Source organism: Xiphias gladius, chromosome 16, assembly GCF_016859285.1.
Source record: "Xiphias gladius isolate SHS-SW01 ecotype Sanya breed wild chromosome 16, ASM1685928v1, whole genome shotgun sequence".
NCBI classification, from domain to species: domain Eukaryota; kingdom Metazoa; phylum Chordata; class Actinopteri; order Istiophoriformes; family Xiphiidae; genus Xiphias; species Xiphias gladius.
The window spans coordinates 18,628,323-18,641,229 of NC_053415.1; the positions used below are offsets into that span (position 1 = coordinate 18,628,323).

The 12,907-nt window shown below is 40.8% G+C and overlaps 1 protein-coding gene across 3 annotated transcripts in view; it reads left to right on the plus strand.

Moving 5' to 3' along the window:
- The first annotated feature begins 523 nt into the window (after window positions 1-523).
- The window catches only part of sox1a (SRY-box transcription factor 1a), an 85,752-nt gene continuing 73,368 nt past the window's right edge, over window positions 524-12,907 (plus strand). For all 3 annotated transcript variants that reach the window (XR_005709054.1, XR_005709053.1, XM_040147604.1), the window contains exon 1: window positions 524-816. The gene's annotated coding sequence lies outside the window, so the exon portion shown is untranslated. The remainder of the gene's footprint in view (window positions 817-12,907) is intronic.

Consider the following 12,907-nt stretch of genomic DNA (forward strand, 5'->3'; position numbering starts at 1 on the left):
AGCCATGAAAATCACTACACCAACTAGATGGCCTTGTGCACTGGTTCCAGACCTTTTGTTGGCCTATTACCCCTTAAAAATGATGCAATTTGTACTTGGGGCCCCTCGCCACTCTGAAATGGCCCATCCTGCATGATGAGTACTTTTACTTTTGATAGTAAACAAAATTTGGAATGCAGGACTTTTACATTTCTACACTGCGGTTTAGATACTTTTAATTTTCTGAGTAGGGCAAACGCAGCTAGTAGTTACACCTAGTTACAATTCGCTTTAAAATGCAATTAACTTGTGCAGGTAGTTTGGCTTCAACATTTAAATGTATTAGCAACTGTGTTTTTCTGCTACTGAAAACAAAATTATTATTCTATTGTATTCTTTTCTTTTCCTTTTGCATTTTTTTTTTTTTTTAAACCAAACCTTCGATTTTACGCAGCTGGTTGCGAACTAGTTCAGACCGAACAACTCAAGTCGTGCTACTCCGCCCCACGCGGTACGTTCGACAGATATCCAACGCACCCTTTGCGAACGGCGGTTTATTTAAAACCGTTTCCGTCGGCCATGTTGCCGCCACTATGTTTATTTGCTGACTCTGCCGCTGCTCGGGCAAATGACACGTTAACAGGCGAGTTTTCTCTGTCCTCGCCACTGCCGTTGCTAGTATTTCCGGACGTTCGTCGGTTTTGTCGTGCGCCGTCATTGCATTTGAAGCAGAGTTTTCCTCTCTGCCGGTGGCCTCGGACCTTCAGCACCTCTTCCAAAAAACAACAACAACAACGCTGGGAAGCTGGGAATAACCGTTTCACTCCACCAAGCTAAGTATGTACTGTTTGTGCTAACATGCAAAATACCATTTTTTGTTTGTTTTTTTTGTTTTCTTAAATTTTGTTTTAGTTCAGTGGGGGTTTGTGTACTTGGCAATATCAGTAAATTGTGAAGCTAAGGCTGCTGCTGAGCTCCTTTTGATATTATAGCAGGAAAAACACAGGTGTTATTTACATAAATGACTGCTCCTTTTCATTTAGGTGCGTCAGTTCGAGTCCCTGTATTTATACATGTTTGTTTTGTTTTGTTTTGTTATTTTTAACCTGCTCAATGCTCCACTCTTTTCACCAGCTAGTTGCTAACTTTGCCTATTTTCTGTTCAGTGCAGCAGACAGTGGGTTTATCAGGGTCTCTTTGCTGAAAACAGCTGCTTGCTGTAGCTGGAAATGAGGCTGATGAGAGTGAACCACAACGGGTAATGCGGCATCCGCACAATGTCGGCAGAATGGGAAGAACAGGGAAAAACGCCCCATTTATTCAGTTTTGGGAGTATTCACGCATTATTCCAAGGTGGTTACTAGTAGTAGTAACACCAGATAAATAGTCCAAATTACTTTTGCTGAGTAAGATGTTTGTGGCAGTTTGTCACCAAGTGAAACCAGATAGAGGGTGGCTCCTATAAAGCTACATGAATCAATTAATATTGGATTTTACTTTGATGCAGCTGCAGGCAGTGGTGCATTTGCAGGCATTCTGGGAACCACTTGTTGACATGTCTGCAGTTCTTTTCAGAATTTTTTTTTTTTTCTTTGAGATATCGTTTGTGTCAGAAATTCCTGTTATCTCAGACTCGGAACTACAAGTTAGAGGCTGGTGTGAATGATTTTTAAAACCAAAATCAGTTAAGCAATAGACCCGAAAACCCTCAAAATGCTGTGGTCATTTGGTCCGTTGTTGATATACTGTAGAGGCAGATAGGCAGAAAAGTTTGTTAAAAGTAAAATCATATGTAATATCACTTTTATTTAAGTGCATACCTAATTTATTTTATGTTGGTAAATCAAAACATTAACAAAAAAATCAAATTTGTGAGCAAAAATATACCATTCAGAATAATGAGAGCATTTCAGTGCTTATAATCATAATGTTAATTAAGAGCCCGACCAATATATCAGTTTGCCGATTTTATTGGCTGATATTGTCCTATCGCAGATATATTGATATGAAAACTTTTTTTTTTACAGAACATAATGCTGAAAAGATGCTTGGGGTAATTTAGAAACGGTGAAAATACATAAATAGATTAATCTCAAACAAAGAAAAAAGATGCTTTGTACTAAATTTAACTGGTAACTAGTTCCCATTTGTTGTCCCTGGGCAGGTGAACAGAAAAAACAGCAAACGGAGCAAAACCTATCATCTACACTACAAATGTACCAACAACCTACAAACCTATATAATGTTTATTTTTATATATAGATATAGAGACAGATAGATATAGATATAGATAGATAGATATCCAAAAATCCAGTATCGGTCAGCCTCCTTTGCTTTATGGGCATTGAGGACATTCAAATTCCCTGTCTGGGAGGAAATCAAGAAAAAACTCACTACGGGGACTGTTTTTGGATTCATTATCAGGGCACTTTAATGCTATTTGCCTTGAAAGAGTTTTCATTGTCCTGCTCTTTATGATGTGAATTATGTTTAGTGAAATTTGTTTTGTTGTTGTAAGCTCCTTCTTTAACTGAAAGTTATTTGGGAAAATACAGCTCCTCAAACTGGCCACATTGTTGCTCTTCATTGTCACACAGCTCACCTGTGCTTAGTAGTGACACTGTTGCCAGTTTGCACGGCCATCTTTGTTAATATAAAAATATTGATTAGAGCACATGTACTGATGGTCATCTGTTGCTTATCAGCACCACATAACACTTCATGAGAAGAAACTGGCCTGCTTCAAGCAACAGAGTTTGTAAGTTTAATAGACCCTTTTCACAGCAGACATTTTGACTTGTGATATCAGGAGAAGCACAGGTGTAATGTGATAACAGTAAAAAACGACTGTGTTCAATTTGGGTGACCTAATTCCAGGGTCCTGGTATTGTGCACGCTGGCTCACTGTCAGAGCTTAACGGGACACTTGATAGGACTGAGCCATTGTTAACAAAATTTGTTTTACCTGTGCATTTCCTGCTATGACAAGTCAAATATATGCCGAGAAAAAGGCGTACTGTATACGGTTAAATTTAAAGCTCCTACACACCTATCACTTAACTGATTACAACTCTTCTCAGGACTGTGTGGGCGTGGAACAGACTTTACCTCATTTACATCTCCTTCACTCACCCGCTTTGTTACACCGGTGAGGGCAGGACAACTTGCACCTTTTATCACTCATACTGATGCACGGATTTCCGGCGCCGTGATGTTATTTCAAGCACAACTCTAGCCACCTTCAACCTGAGCAGAGAGCTCGTCAGAGCAGCTGAAAACAGCTGTGGGGGTGTGCATAGCCTTTTATCTGCAGCATAGGTTCAGTGTCTGAGTCTGCTGCTGCATATAAGTGCACATAACGATTGATGCATAGGGATTTATATTTCATATTCCCCTGATGGTCTGAGGTTTCCAACAGTGGTTGTGTTGTAGAATTCATTATTGTCACGCCCCAGTCCGTACTGTGCTGAGCTTGGTGTGTGCTTGTTGGTATGGATAAGTTTAGGGCACGGATGTCAGTTATCATCTGATTAAAACTATTCATCGTGAGTTGACTGACTGACTTGCTGCTTGCTCCTGCAGCAAAGCAGCCTTTGTAATATATTTTTTATATCTATTTATGTGCTTGATCTGCTACGCTGCCCCTGTCTGTTTACAAGCTCCACTGAAACATTTGTGAAAACACTTACTCTTACTGCTGCTATAGCTCACATTGCCTTAAGTCCTACTTGCTTTATCCACCCGTGAGCGGAGTTTCTCAGATAGTTCGTCATCATCACTCCGCAGTCTCTGCTGTGCTTGAAATTTATGTAATGCTTGAAGGAAGTGATGAAGCCAGAAAGATGTGACTACATGTTCTGTGTTCACATTATAAATGAGTTCCACACAAGTTGGCTGACTTCAGTTAAAACATAAAAAAGACCCATAGTGGCATCTTGAATTAAATGAAAGCCGCACAAAAGTCCAGAACATATATTTGTGTGGCAGTAATATTGATTGGTTCTTGTCTGTGACTAACAAAATCATTCATGCTCAAGAGTGTGTGTACAGTAAGTTTGTGTGTGTTTGTGCGTATGCCGTCTCTTTTTGAAATGCCCTGCATTTTGAAATCTATTGTGTGCCCTGATAATCCTGACAAGCTTTGTGGGGGAAATGATCCCATTTTGCTGCTGTTCGATGAATAAGCACAGATGTCAACCTTTTCGCTGTGACTCACCTTGTCCCCTCATTAGTAATGAAAACAGTTGCCTTTTGTTTCACGTTGAATATTCCCTTAGAGGAACAAAGGTACAATTCGCATTCATCCTGTGAAGCAGATCCCGGTAGATAAAGCCAGGCCAGCGCTGTCGTGCTCTGACCTTGCTGGCCTGACTCTCGCAGTGTCTGGCCGGCCAACTGCCACTCAGTCCCCAATAATGAACCAGAGTATTAAAAAGAGCCCTCGCCTTGAGACTAGGAAGTTTACCTGGACCTCTTAGCTACTGTCACCTGCTTTCCAGGTGGAGGTACAGAAGTACAAATTGCTGTAACGCTTGGGCTCCAACTTTCCTTTATTTTTACCCTCACCTTACCGGGACAAACTCAAGAGCCTTCTTCTTCATGTCAAGTGTCTGGTGGGTGAGAAACTCGTGAACTGAGGAGGCAGACGTGTATTATCAAGGTTCTGACCTGCCCCAGTCTCTCTTCACTCTCTCTGCCTCTTTCTTCCTACCAGGATGGAGTGACAGCTTGTCACTGTGGGTGCTCCACAATGCTGCGCAGACCCCCCGACTATTGTGGAGCTCAGAAAAAGCATCAAGGTCTTTCTCTCTCTTTCGTTCACTCTTTTCTCTCTCTTTTCAAAGCAGAGAATCAATCAGATGTACACACACACATACACATACATACACACGACTCACTTCGTCTCCCTTCCCTCTGTCTATTCAGCAGCCAGTGATCATTTAGACTTGACATGTATTGTGAAAAACTGAGCTGCTCTGCCTCTTTCTTCTTCTCTTTCTTTCACTCCCTTTCTCTTTCAACTGTCTGTCATTAATGTCCAGGTCTTACAATATACGAACAGAGGATAAGAAGAAAGCGAAGAGTGAGGGATGAATTGATGGATGGGAGGATAAGCACTCAGTGTCCTTTCTTTAAAGATTTGTTATTGTACAGTACTGTCTCCGAGTCATTTTTGGTTGGTGTTTCAGTCTGAAAGCCCGTCCACGTGCTCTTTTGTAAGGGAAAGCAATAAGGCCCCATTGAATGAAGCTGAATGGACCTGCCATCCTTAGGGGCTGAGGCCTGAGGACTCCTATTCTTTAGCCCCCAATCTAATTGGAGCTGAAATGAAATGGAGGTTTCTTATGAAAATAGGCTTTGTTTGGCCGCAAGGCTGGTAATTCATAAACAATAAGCAGGGCCCCATTGTGTAGATAATAATATATTCATGCCGCTGGAGATGGGGAGAAGGCAAAGCGAAGGCTGAGGATATATAAGGAGGATAGGCAGAGACAGGGATGGAGAGTGGAGGGATAAGAGGAAGGGGAGGAGGAAGACAAGGGGCTAATAACAAATAGTGGGTCAGAGAAAATTGGTAATGGTTGGGTAGAGGCAGAGGACTTATTAGAGGAAGTGAAAGGACTAAAAGTGGGTAGGAGTGAAAAGTGAGTGGGAGTGACGGAGGTGAAAATTATGGGAATAGGAGAGATAGACAAGACAAGAACGAGGCGACAGGGGCGGGAGATTGGGAAATGGTTTTGAGTACCTCAAATCCTACAGGTGACTGGTTTGGCAGCAGTGGGGGGAGAAGGCAAGTGGGTGAGAGTATTATAAAAAATGAATAGGTTGCACAGTGCAAATCTGTGTGGAGCTTAGAGTGGTGGAGCTGATAGAGTGGATTGGTCAAGTGCTGAGATAGAGCAGAGCAAAAGCAGTCAATGTCTAGCAGGCGAGGGGGAAGAGGAGAGAGGAGAGGAGACCAGTGTGCCTGCGGTGGTTTAAAACTGACAGAAGGGCTTTCACTGCCTGGAGACATGATGGGTGGCTAAGAAAAACAGGTGAGCTTTCTTACCACTTGCATCAGTCAGTCTAGATTATCTCTCATTCTTATCATCTGTAATCGTACAGGTCAAAGCTGCTTCCCTGTGTGGATCTTCAGCTGAGTCTACACATTCATAAAGAAGTAAGTTTCTCTGATGTACTCAAACAGCAGGACCAAGAAAGTACTGGACTTAGGTGCTCTGTGGAGTGACGGGCTGACTGAGGAGCCCCTGCCTCCTGTATTTGCTCTGAGCAGCTGTTTCAGTTCATGTTACAGGCTTTTTACCATTTTATTTGGAGAGCTATTGTTACAAACTGGTGGACTGGAGGCACCCATTCCTCTGGATGCTTTGGGAAGACACTTCCTCTTTGCTGCAATATCGACTTCCAATTTTTGTCCTTTTTTGCAAAATTTTTGACTAACAACATATCCTGAACAGAGTTTTGTGGCAGTGGAGGCAGAAGATGTTGAGGACATGAATGCAAAACTGAAACTGTAAGCACATCTGATTTGATTTTACTGCGTAAGAGATAGAGCTCTTAATTAATGGTGAGTAAACTTAAAATGGCACTTTTTGGTTAGACTTGAACTAAATTTTGTGTTTGTGTCTGTCTGTCTGAGTGTGTCAGGAGTGTTTGCGTGCTGCTACACTGACAGGAAGGACTTGCATATGCACACAGCATGGAGGAATATACAAAATTCAAGTGCGAGAAATGATCCACATAGCTTAGCTGTGGTCCAAAGTCCCCACCAATTTTTTATTTTTATTTTTTTTATGAAACAAAACATCAAAGTTATTCTGTTAACACTGTGTGCAACTTATTAGCAGTGAAGGAGTCACTAAGGTGCAGACTGTGCAGAATATCAAACAGAACAATGGTGAGAACTGCAAATGGCAGGTTTTATATGATAACATTTTTTACAGATGTTTCACCCACAGTGGAGCACCCACAGTGACAAACAGTTTACCTGTTTGTGTTAATATGTTTAAGCTGCACACAGGTGTGTGTGTGTGTGTGTGTGTGTGTGTGTGTGTGTGTACGTACTTGTACTTATAACTTTTGTGAGGACTAGTTTGAGTTATAGACCTTACAGAGTGAAGACATTTAGGGAAAGTGAGGACATTTTGGCTAGACCACCAAGACTTGGTTTTAGGGTTCAGGTTAGAATTAGGTTTGGGTAAGGGTAAGGGTTTGGGGCTTGGCATTCAGTTGTGATGGTTGAGGTTAGGGTAAAGGGGCTAGGGAATGCATTGTCAATGAGTGTCCTCAGTGTGTCTGTCTGTCTGTCTGTGAGTGTGAGAGAGAGAGAGAGAGCGTGTGAAACTTGATGTGGAACATTGAGTACAATAGAGAATAACTTGTTATATAATTAGCAATGGTGTTAGAGGAGAGTTAACATTATCACTTTGTATCCTCACACGACACATCAGCTCTTTTTAAGTTTATGATTAATATGGGAAGAGTAAAATGTTCTTAGAAGAAATTAAAGTTATGTATTCATGTAAGAAAAATCAGGAAACGGTTATTAACCAAAAGATTGTGTTTAAAAAAAAAAAAAAAAATAAAATAAATATTTAGCTGCCTCCTTGTTGGTTGTTGTTACATGGGTGTATTGGCCAAGAGGTGGTGGTATTTACTTAGATCCAAACGAGTGATTCTTTGACTCCTGCCACTGTACATTTTTGGTTTGAGCCACTAGATGTCAGTATTTATCAACATATGAACCAGATTTGCAGCACTTCATGCATTTCCAACATTAGACCAAATTCAGGGTAAAGCTTAACATACAGAATGTCATGATATTCTCTCAGTTTACTTGCTTGTGTGTATGCATGGTGTTTATGCAAATTATTATAGATCTGAATAATGTGAAGATATAAACATAACATGAAGATATCATGCAACAGTGAATTAGAGCTAATGCTCTGTTGTTAATGCTTTAGCAGTGCTTTAGATATTTTAAATAACTCTACTTTCACTAGCTAGTCAGCAGGCAGCTTGGTCCAAAGTCCCTGAATGAGAAACAGAGAAATTGCCTTTGTGTTTTGGCCTAAGCTAAGAATAGATTAGAATGTAAAGTAGAATATTTGATTGCATGTCACAGTAAAAGTCATGTATTTATTCTTAATTACATGGTTACTCCTACCACGAGATGGCAATCACACATAATAAAAAAACCTCTCAGTTGTCTGTGTGTGTGTGTGTGTGTGTGTGTGTGTGTGTGTGTGTGTGTCGGAAGAGGCAGGTTGTGTATGCTCTCCACATGCATGCTTTTGCATATCACAATATGTCTTTACATTCATGTGTTTTGGGTTTGTTTGTCTCCTTTGTGTGTGTCTTTTACCTCTTTAACCTGCAGTATTTAGCGACTATCTGTGCAAGCAGAGCTGGATGTTTCCCTGCTGTAGGTCCTTGTTTATTTTGTTTATTTGCATACAGCAAAGTGGTTGCTGGCGGTGCTGGTCACTACAAGTGGCTGGCATTCAGAGCCTGGTAATCAGGCTGCGGGCAAACTGGGTGGCAGCGCTCCGAATGGTTTGCTGGAGATTATCCCAAAATTATCCATGAATTATCCCCCAGAATTACGCAATTCCAGTCAGGCCTTGTCCATTGATGGGAATGGGAAGAGGGAGAGTGTTGGACGAAGAACTGTGCGTGTGCACACGTTGTTGGGGAGATTTGGATGGAGCCGTGTTGGTGTCTGTGTCATGGAGCGTATTTCTGTCTGTGTGTGTGCCCTGTAATGATTCTGGCAGTGTTGGTACATTGGGGTAATGGAGCATGTTAATCCACATCAAACAGCTATTACTTTACTCATAAAAGTCACTAGTTACAGGAAGATGAAGGACACAAAATTTACATACATCTAGCAACCTGTGTACTTTTTTTCTCTCTCTCTCCCTCTCTCTCAGTTGGCCAGTGTTTTGTTTTCCAAGAAGTGTTTTTTGTAGTGCCAAAAAGAAACACAATTGTGCTCAAAATCTAATGCAACAGAAGTTTGGCGTTTAGCCCTCTAACTAAACTATCGTCAAATCCCTAAAATCTGCAACAAACTGCTGTGTAAATGTTGTGTATGACAACATTGTCATTAAAGTTGTTTATTCCAAGAGCTACAGGTTTTCAAGCTATTTGAAGCATTGTATTGAATTCATTTCTGTGTGGCTGCTGTCACTGCACACTGTGCTGTCATTAAAGTCTGGGTAGATAGGAGGGACTAGTTGCCTGCTTGTTTTCTGGCTGCTGGAGCCCCGGGAGGATGAATAGTGCTGGTGAACCTCTCTGCGATAAGTGTTCGGTAAACGGGTCAGTGGATTGTCCTCCGAGGCTCAATCTGAGCTATTTTCCCCGCCTGAGAACACAAATTATCCTCCGTATTCATCCCATAAACAGACCACCACTGGCGCTGACTCCACATAGTTTGTTGTGGCTGTGTTTGCCTGCTCAGTCACCCTGTTTTCTTGTTCCTAGCTGAACACAGGACTAGTTGTACATGTGAACCCCAATGTGGGATAACACATGTACACTTCTCACCCACTCAACATGTCCAAATGCAGCGCTGGCGAACAGATGAAAGAACAACTATTAAAGATGAGAAAGCAGTTAGATGTAGTGCAGGTGCAAGTGGAGGATCAGAGTGAAACACACTGGCAAGGAAGAGGAAAGTGAAGAGAGGCAGAGGAGCAAAGACAGGGAGAGGCCAAGGTGGGGAAAGGTTAAGTACTCTCTTTTTGGATGCTGTACTTCCTGGAGGGCCTTGTTCCTTGACCAGCTGTTTAGAGGAGGAAGGTTAAAAAAAAAAATAAATAAATAAATTAAAAAGGGGAGAGAGGCAAGGAGGGAGAAAAGACTAAAGCTTCATGTGAGGTTGCAAGGTGAGAGGTGGCAGAGCTAAAATGGGAGGAGTATTTGCCTCTGGCTGATTCGGAACAATTGGACACACAAGGGGACACACACACACACACACACACAAACTCTCTCTCTCTCTCACCAGAAAACAAAAATGGACATTCTCACACACACTCACACACACAAACATGCATGCACTTAGAACTACAGTCCCAGCAGGCATATGAACTTCAGTGCAGTTGTTGCCATGGCGATACACTGAGTTGCTGACCCCCCGACTCCATTTTTCCTGCCGCTTGGCTATTGAAAGAGATGATTGACAAGTGTCCAAATGTCAGCCGACCCAGCCGGCCACACAGATGGGGGGCAGCCATTTTATGCTACTTTCACTCACAGGGAGGAAGGGGTGTGTGTGTGTGTGTGTGTGTGTGTGTGTGTGTGTGTGTGTGTGTGTGTGTGTGTGTGTGTGTGTGTGTGTGTGGCTTTTAAGTATAGATACATATATGCATGCATTGAGTGTCTGTTGAGGCTGAACAAGTACTTCAATAGCAATCTCAATAAAGTGTATCTACCCCTGCTACGAATAAATTGAACAAACAAATCACCAGATATGCACACTTACACACACATACTGTAGATATTGTATTCACATGTAAACACACATATCCTGATCTGCACAAAGAAAGCTTTCAAATAATGCCCTTTTGTGTGCGAGACAGGGTCGTATATTTGGTTTGTCTTTTGAGCTGCACTGATAACCCATACACTGAAAGGCTCGATTGGTTGGTGGTGGCTATTAAGTTTTTAGTGTATAGTTCTCTGCTGTGCTGTGTGAATATTTATGTGCACAGCACTGATGGACTGAATCTGAATGAATGAATCCACTTATTCATACATCAAATATGATAAACAATAATTTATGCATGGCAGTTAGTGTTACATAAAAAGACTTCCAAGTTGTCTCACGTCAAGAATGTTTTTGCTTCTTTCTGTTTTGTGTTTTTTTTTTTTTTTTAAACTACTTTGACTCTGGTTTTTGTATCCTCTCTCACTGTCTCACTGTCTCATTGTCTGCAGACTTGAAGGGATCGGTCTTATCTTGATCACCCACAGCAACACATTAACCTCTCCTCTCTTATCTCTACACTGGTCATTAGTGCCAAAACTCTTAACGTCCTATTGACAAGGGGCACAGAAGTCCTGCGCGCGCGTGTGTGTGTGTGCGTGTGTGTGTGTGTGTGTGTTGAGTTATCGTAGGTGACATGCAGTTGAAATCTGCTGAGTTGGTGATCTGAGCTGATAACATTATTAGCCTGTAGTGTGTGGGTGTTTGTGTGTGCATGTGTAAAATACAGCAAGTGAAAGTGGGAGAGGGAAAAATGCTGTAATATTTCTACAGAGAGTATTTGATATAATGAGGCATCACGCCAAAATTGAACACTTGATAAAATATGTTTATGTAATTTTATTTTGATGCTTTAACGATCTTTACATTCAAAAATTCTGATTGACAAAATACAATGCAATTTGTGCTAAATGTAGTGAGTATATTCAAAAATAGGTTTGAAATACACTCCTCCCACTTAAAATCTTTGCAGGAAAATGCAAAAAGCTAGTCATCAGTTTTGCTATGAGGCCGTTTAGAAAATACTGAGGGAAAATAAAATGTACTTCCTGTCTCTAATGTGGCAGTATTGGTGTTGAATGGGTTTCTCCATTTGCTGCTGATGGAACATTACACTTCAGCTCTGTCAAACAGCTGTAAACAGCAAGTGTGTCACAAATTAAATCAAGTCAATGTTATCATGTCTTGACACACAGCAATCAAATCACTTATAGCAGTAATTTCAGCACCTGCTTTAAACACTCCCTGTACATCCGAGGGGGTTTGAAAAAAAGTAACAACAAAATATACCTTCACATAAATCCATTCATTCATTACTTTTCAATTGAATCTTTTCAGGGTCACAGGCTCTACTATTATTGTAATTTAAAATGAAGGGGTAAAAAACAAAAAATTTGGAATTAAATATATTAGTGTCTCTTTTACTAGTACAGAACCATTAAAACTGAGTGACGGTAAATAAAATCAAATTTCTGATAATACATGTCATAGAGAAATTTAGGCATTTAGGTTTGAGTTAAATGTGTGCCACTGTTTGTCGCTAAATGTAGTACTTATCTGTCTGTCTCGGTCTGTTTTTTTTTTTGTCCACTCCTGGCCCTGTGTGTTAGTGGGGCTGACAATCTAACAAGTTAAGGAATAATTGGAACTCTATTTACCCCAAACAGCCTCTCCTCTGCACATAATTACATCCACACACACACACACACACGTGCACAGACACACTATCACATACTGAGGCAGACTCGGTGAGAGAGAGGGAGGGAGAGTCCCTGCACTAATATTTAGGTAGTAACAGTCATGTGTTTGAGTGTACCCTCCTCTTGTCGTCCTCTTCAATGCAAAGCACTGTTAACCACCGACACTCACTGAGAGAGGAATACACCCCGCATTGACCGTCCCTATCGTGCTTTGGGTGTGGATGTGCTGTATGTGTGCATGATTGTACTGTATGATAGAGACGGAGAGATGCGTATGTGATATTATGACAATACCATCCTCTAAGGTGAGCGGTTCCATAGCAAGTGAATATCTGCAACTAACAATTATTTTCACTGATTACTCTTTTTGATTTTTTTTTTTTAAATTAATAAACTAACTATTTGATCCATAAAACGCCTGTTCTATTTCCCAAAGCCCAAACCAGCATCTTTATATTGCTTGTTTTTTCCGACAAACAGTTCAAAATCTAAAGATATTCAATTTATAATGATATAAGACAGAACAAAACAGCATTGGAGCGGAATCACAGAATCTTTGGCATTTTTACTTGATAAATGATTGGTTCATCAAAATTGCTGTTGATTATTTTTCTGGCTAATTTATATACTAACAGAAATATTCCATATGTATGTTTTTGAGGGACTAAATTACTTTATAATATTTATTGGCAGGTTTTATTAGTAACATACTGCAGGTATAATTGTTTGTGAA